This window comes from Argopecten irradians, chromosome 13 (genome assembly GCF_041381155.1).
Source record: "Argopecten irradians isolate NY chromosome 13, Ai_NY, whole genome shotgun sequence".
NCBI classification, from domain to species: Eukaryota; Metazoa; Mollusca; class Bivalvia; order Pectinida; family Pectinidae; genus Argopecten; species Argopecten irradians.
In genome coordinates, this window is record NC_091146.1 from 16,546,383 (window position 1) to 16,552,382 (window position 6,000).

The window sequence follows — 6,000 nt, forward strand, 5'->3', positions numbered from 1 at the left end:
ACCATACATTCACAAAGCGTTGACAGTTTAATGCAAATTATATACAATATTGGATATCTAAACAGGTAGTTTTCTTAACATATACTTATTTCAGGTTTCTTTGAAACCTATACTATAGTAATATAGTACAATGACGGGGTATTTTGAGTTGTCGGGCAAGAAAGAAACCCGATGTTTTACTTCCATAACAGCTTGGATAACCATTATAATTGTTTGATATCTATAATAGCATATTGAAGAAATCTATAGACTATATATTGTGTGCTGAAATAAAGTAATTGGAATTAAATATATATTACTGCATCATGACTATGCACTTAAACAAGACTAATAATATCGGTATATCGGTTAAGACGACAATGTCCTGTCACAGGCTTTTGACTCTATACATATACGAATACCTAGATATATATGGTCCAGATTATACCTATATAGAATCCGTATATCTATAGAGTCAAAACCTGTGTCATATACGCTTTAGTTTGTCTTCAATAGAGTTTGTGAAGAGCGTTCAGATACTAGCTATCTTGTATCACATACCTACATAAAAATATTCATCCAATATACACATTACGTATTGATTGCCTGCGTCTTACAACTATGCCCTCAACTGGAAGAATTTGATTTGATGAGCGTTAAAGTCAATATCACTAAAGCAGATAAGTTCAGCTGGCGGTTCTGTGTAAAGACAGTCAAGATGAGCAATGCTATCGTGTTCATAACCCACCTTGATAATCTTATATTCATACAGATTTTTCTATATTCTACGCTAAATAATAAATATATGAAAATAAAGGCAATTAAAAATGATTTACGTCACAGTACTCAATACCGACCTAAGAACGCGCGTCCTTGACGTAAAGAAGAACGTCCTTGAAGACTACGAATGACCTTCAGCAAGCGACAGAGTAATTCTCATGGCAGCGCTTCTTATCTATTCAATAGTTATCAATCTTTTGTTATTCTATACGGCCAGGAATCTTGAGAATAGACCCTTGTGAATGAGAATAAATGAGAATAATTACTCGGAAATAACGTACGTGTTGTTAGGGTATTTAAATAGTATTGTATGTATAAAATGTTTTTGTATACGTGGTTTTATACGGAGATGCATATATTATCGGTATACGATCTTTTGACGTTAGTGTCCAGCCCCTGTCAAGATCCTACAAGTATTCATACATTACAAGTACATACATATTGAATATATTGGATATCTAAGCTGGCACTAAGGAACGAGAGCGAACCTTCTACATATGTACATCGCCAAGAAAACCAAGTACGTGTTCTTTATAACCGCACCGATTATATTCAAGTCATCGTAAGGGGCACCTTGCAGTTCTAACTACCAACATTTCACTTTATTAAAAATATTGGTGAAAAAATAAAACTAAAAAGAGCAATTGATTCCTTTCGTTGAAGTCACAGAAAATTCGAAGCTTTGTAGAAACCTAATAAATTCCGTTATAACTTTCATGTGTTGTTTCCTTCTGCATAGATCCTCTCCCCAAATATTTCATTAATATTACTTCTTCCGGATACTCTCCCCAAATATTTCATTAACCTTACTTCTAACTACCTTGAGTACAATGTATGAAATAATCCTAACCGGGTACATAGATATAAAATAGATATACCGGCGGGGCCCTACGTACGGGAACACTGATCTTGATATCGACTTCCACACAAAGAAACCGATATCCAAGCAGAAGAACTGATTCTTTGTTGTTACGGAAGGTTCTAGTAGCAGTACAGACCGCAACTGACCACAGAGTCAGCCACTGTAACCATGGTAACAATACTGACCACAAAGTCCAGTACACACCCAACTGACCACAGTCAGCCACTGTAACCATGGTAACAATACCAAGTCACATGACTTGTAATATCAAATTTCTTTGTGGTTTTCAGGTGGGTAGGATTTGTGTGTCCAGATCCAGTGACCCAACTACTTACCGGATGCAGCCGCACCTACAAGATATACCCAATAGCTGAAACCATAGACTTACACGTTTATAGGATATACCACCCGTTTGTCCAATAACGGTACACACGTATTCGATATACCTTTTCCTGATTTATAACACATGTTATGTTATAATCTCTTTTTTTGGTCGTTCATTCATTGCTAACCGTGACGAATATCAATATTCAATGTTTTCCCGTACAGAGAAAAGGATTAAATTGTTTGAACGTAAAATGTGACTTGGGCACAGGCATTTTGATACAACCCTATTTAGTATAATATGATGCAAGGTCAAATATGACAGAAATGCACTTTTAACTAGTTCTAGCAATGACCTAATTGTGTATACAAATAGCGTACGTTCCTCGTGGAACCCATCTACACGTACCCACAAGTAGTAGCAAGTAAATGACAAGATGTTTGGAGACTAAACACACTACTATATCCCGAGTCGAGGTTTGGTGCCTTATCATGCCAGAGATCAGAGAAGAGGGCTTACAATCGGACGGGAGTATCTCTCCGACGTTATCAGATCGAACCCGACCATTGTGGTGGCTACGGGTGGACGGATGGCATTTGCCGACTCGGTAAATTAGAACAACGGTCACTGCAATGATCCAATCACTCAACCATCCGGGCACTTAAAGCCTCGTTCTGGTAATGAACCAATCTGGATCCGGATAAACGATTTGAAAGTCACAAGTATCCCTCTATAGCATGCGAATCGGAGAAAACTGAATAGATTGTAATTACAAATCCATTAATTATGACTTATACAAGAAAACGAGTTCAAAAGTTCAATGGACGACAGCCGTTTAGTTCTGCTGTGAAGATGTTATACGCAAACATTTCACGTTCAAAGTATTCGCAATACGGACATTTTATCCGCTCGTCAGATGCATGTGGTGTTTCGGGATGTGAAATTTTGAAATTCAAACAACAAATGCACAGTCAGCTGCCAGACCCACAAACTGATAATAAGGTATGATACACCATGAGCGGGGTCATCAGTTACATTCCCCTGTATACTAGGTACCAGACTCAAAACAATACACCGTCATAAAACACGTCAATCACACATACTACTGCACACATCTAACGCAGCGTTGTGCTGTTTTCACAAATGGGAGAATAGAGAATGTCGGATTTGGTCGAATCCTAAGTAACCGAGCCAACAATGGACATTGTGGTCCTGCCGTACTTGGGTGCTTGATTGGTACAGTTGATAATGCATATTTCCCCCCGTCCAAACAAGAGACTGTTGGCGTCTGGTTGTTTGGTCGTTGCATTGTACTACATTAAGAGCCTTCAATGTCCCAAAAGTCTTGTAAGCTACGCCGCTTACAGAGTTAAACTCCGATGCATATGAATGTGCAATTCTTGACCTTGACAACTTAAAATGAATACTACTATGGTAATATGGACATTGAAATATTAATGTTGTCTTGCCATCAAACGGCATCGGGGACAAAATGCATAGCACATTGCATTATCAATAGTTTTCCTATGACAGTGTCAGCGGCTCAGAGCACATATACGACGGACACGATGTCCTTGACCCCGTGACGATGTCAGTGCACATATACAAGATTGAATGAACAGGTCGACCTTGACCCCCGACACCAACATTTAATTCCATTGCAATATAATAAGTTCAACACCGCGTCCGAACTTGATCAAATTTACGACAATAAATCCTTACAAAGCCGGTCATTGTTACTGATCTCGTTTGTTAATAACCTAGCGTCGCTTGGCGCGCTACCAAATATTTTGTCATAAGTATAAGAAACGCGATCCCGGGTTTTTCTACTGACATTCAGCTAGAACTGGTAGTATATATACCGTAACTGTACAATACACAAGGCATGGCCACACAACGTCCCTGTAAGACTAACACAATTGTCACTTCTACTGGTGGTATCGGGCGGAATCTAAAACAAAGGATTTCTATTCGCATGTCATCAATCAATTTTTAAATTCAATTAAAAATTCAACAAAAACCTACACCATAAGTGGTTGATTTACACAATTATGTCTACCGTGGTAACCGCCCTCATCCCCTTTTATCAATGCTATTTAATACTCTATGAGCGCAGAAAATGAAAAAGTCCCCACTTTTTTGTCCGTACCACAGAGGGATCCAGTTATATTTGAGGAGGATCCTGTTTATGGAACAGCCAGCACGTCCTCCAGACAAATTATTTCACATTTCTTTCTCGCTACCAATACAAATTAGACACCTTTTATAGCCCCCTAAGAATAAAGATCTTAATATGTAGGCATAAAGATCTTACAAATGCGAAAACCGTTCCAACCTGTCTTTTGAAACCCTTTAATTTAAAGGCGTGCACGTGTGTTTTGCTTATACAATAACCGATGATTCAAAATTGCTCAAAAATGTTCTAAACATACATGACTGAATACAAGTCAATGCAATAGCCATAAGTCCCAAGCAGTATAAATTTAATGCATTCTGTATACATTAAAACATCAAGAATCGATATTTTATACAGTTCCTCCCTCAACATTTGTATCCCTGAGAGAACTCCCACGACTCACGCTTACAACACTACCCGACTTTCCCGCCCATTGTGGCCTACTGCCCTGGCCTACTTTGTACACGTAAGCCTGAAAACAAACAAAGCTCGTGTCCAACAAAGACAGTACTAAAGACGATATGTTGTCACGGGACACATAGGACAGGACATTAGACACAAATGGTAATGGGGCCGCGGTGGCTAAGATGTCCCGACGTATTACTACACGACGTATTACTACACAAGCCCTCCACCTCTGGGTCTCTAGTTCGAAGTCATTTGGAGTAGTTGCAAGAACTGACAGCTGTATTCTCCATCACCCCTCCCACCACCCACCAAAACGTCCTCACACAGACGCACAAACTAGCGAGTTCTATGACAATCTCGTAAACACACCATGAGTTCCAAAACAGCACATACAATAAGTTTTTCTGTATATTTTAAACGCCACATACAATTTACAATGGCGGTGAAATATTTTAATTACAATGTGCCAATTCTTATAACGCTAACTCTCAGATCCTGAATCTTAAGTTCGAGGCAACAAGACTTTGCATTATGTAAATTTGTCATTCATTTACAAGGTTTTCTTGAGCTTCCAAGGCAAGTCTCACCAATGGTGCGTTATTAGTTTTTACAGGCAGCCGAGAGGCGAGGATGTAGGGGGTGTTTGCCACAGGTAAAACGTTATGTAAATATTCGGACTATGTAGGTAAGTGTTCTTTACGACAGAACGGTATTCTCGTAGGACCGGATTTTGATTCACAACAAACATGTGTTTGTTGAAACGCCTATATTTATATGTTTGTTGAAACGCCTATATTTATATACAGAGTGGGTATATGTATGTATGGTTTTAAGATGTTAGTTCCAAAAATAGTTTTGGACAATAGCTGCTAATACTATGCTAAACAAATAATTATATTTCGGGAAAGGCACAACTACATATAATATATTGTATAGCTACATGTATGGACCTATACCTAACTGGTTCAAAATTACTTTGAACAGATGACTGGTCATCTTGTCGTACTTATGTGTTTCATCTGTACCCGGTCTTGGGTCTGTGACCAAGACTTACGTTCAAGACCAATTCCCGTCCAAAGATGGACTATTTATCCACGACTTTTCAAATTGAAATAGATGTTAAGATTATGACACATTCATAAAGACCATCATCACATTACCATTGCTTCACTATCCCTGAGTATTTCCCCATAATCCCTTTACGGTAGTAGAACTGTCGTATATATATTCATATACATGAACAACCATGGTACGGTATGCATGAGCGTCTATCATCCGAGAAATGGGGATTACTCCAAAATTAAAGTAATCCATGTGTGAACATGCGGTGTAACTCGGTGAATAGAGGTGGACTCCCGAGTTATGCACGACCCAGTAGTAAAATTCAACACAGGGATACTAAAACCGTATTGACAAATACACGAGATTCATCAGGAATGGTAAGATCGGCCATAGTTTGGCGCTAAGATA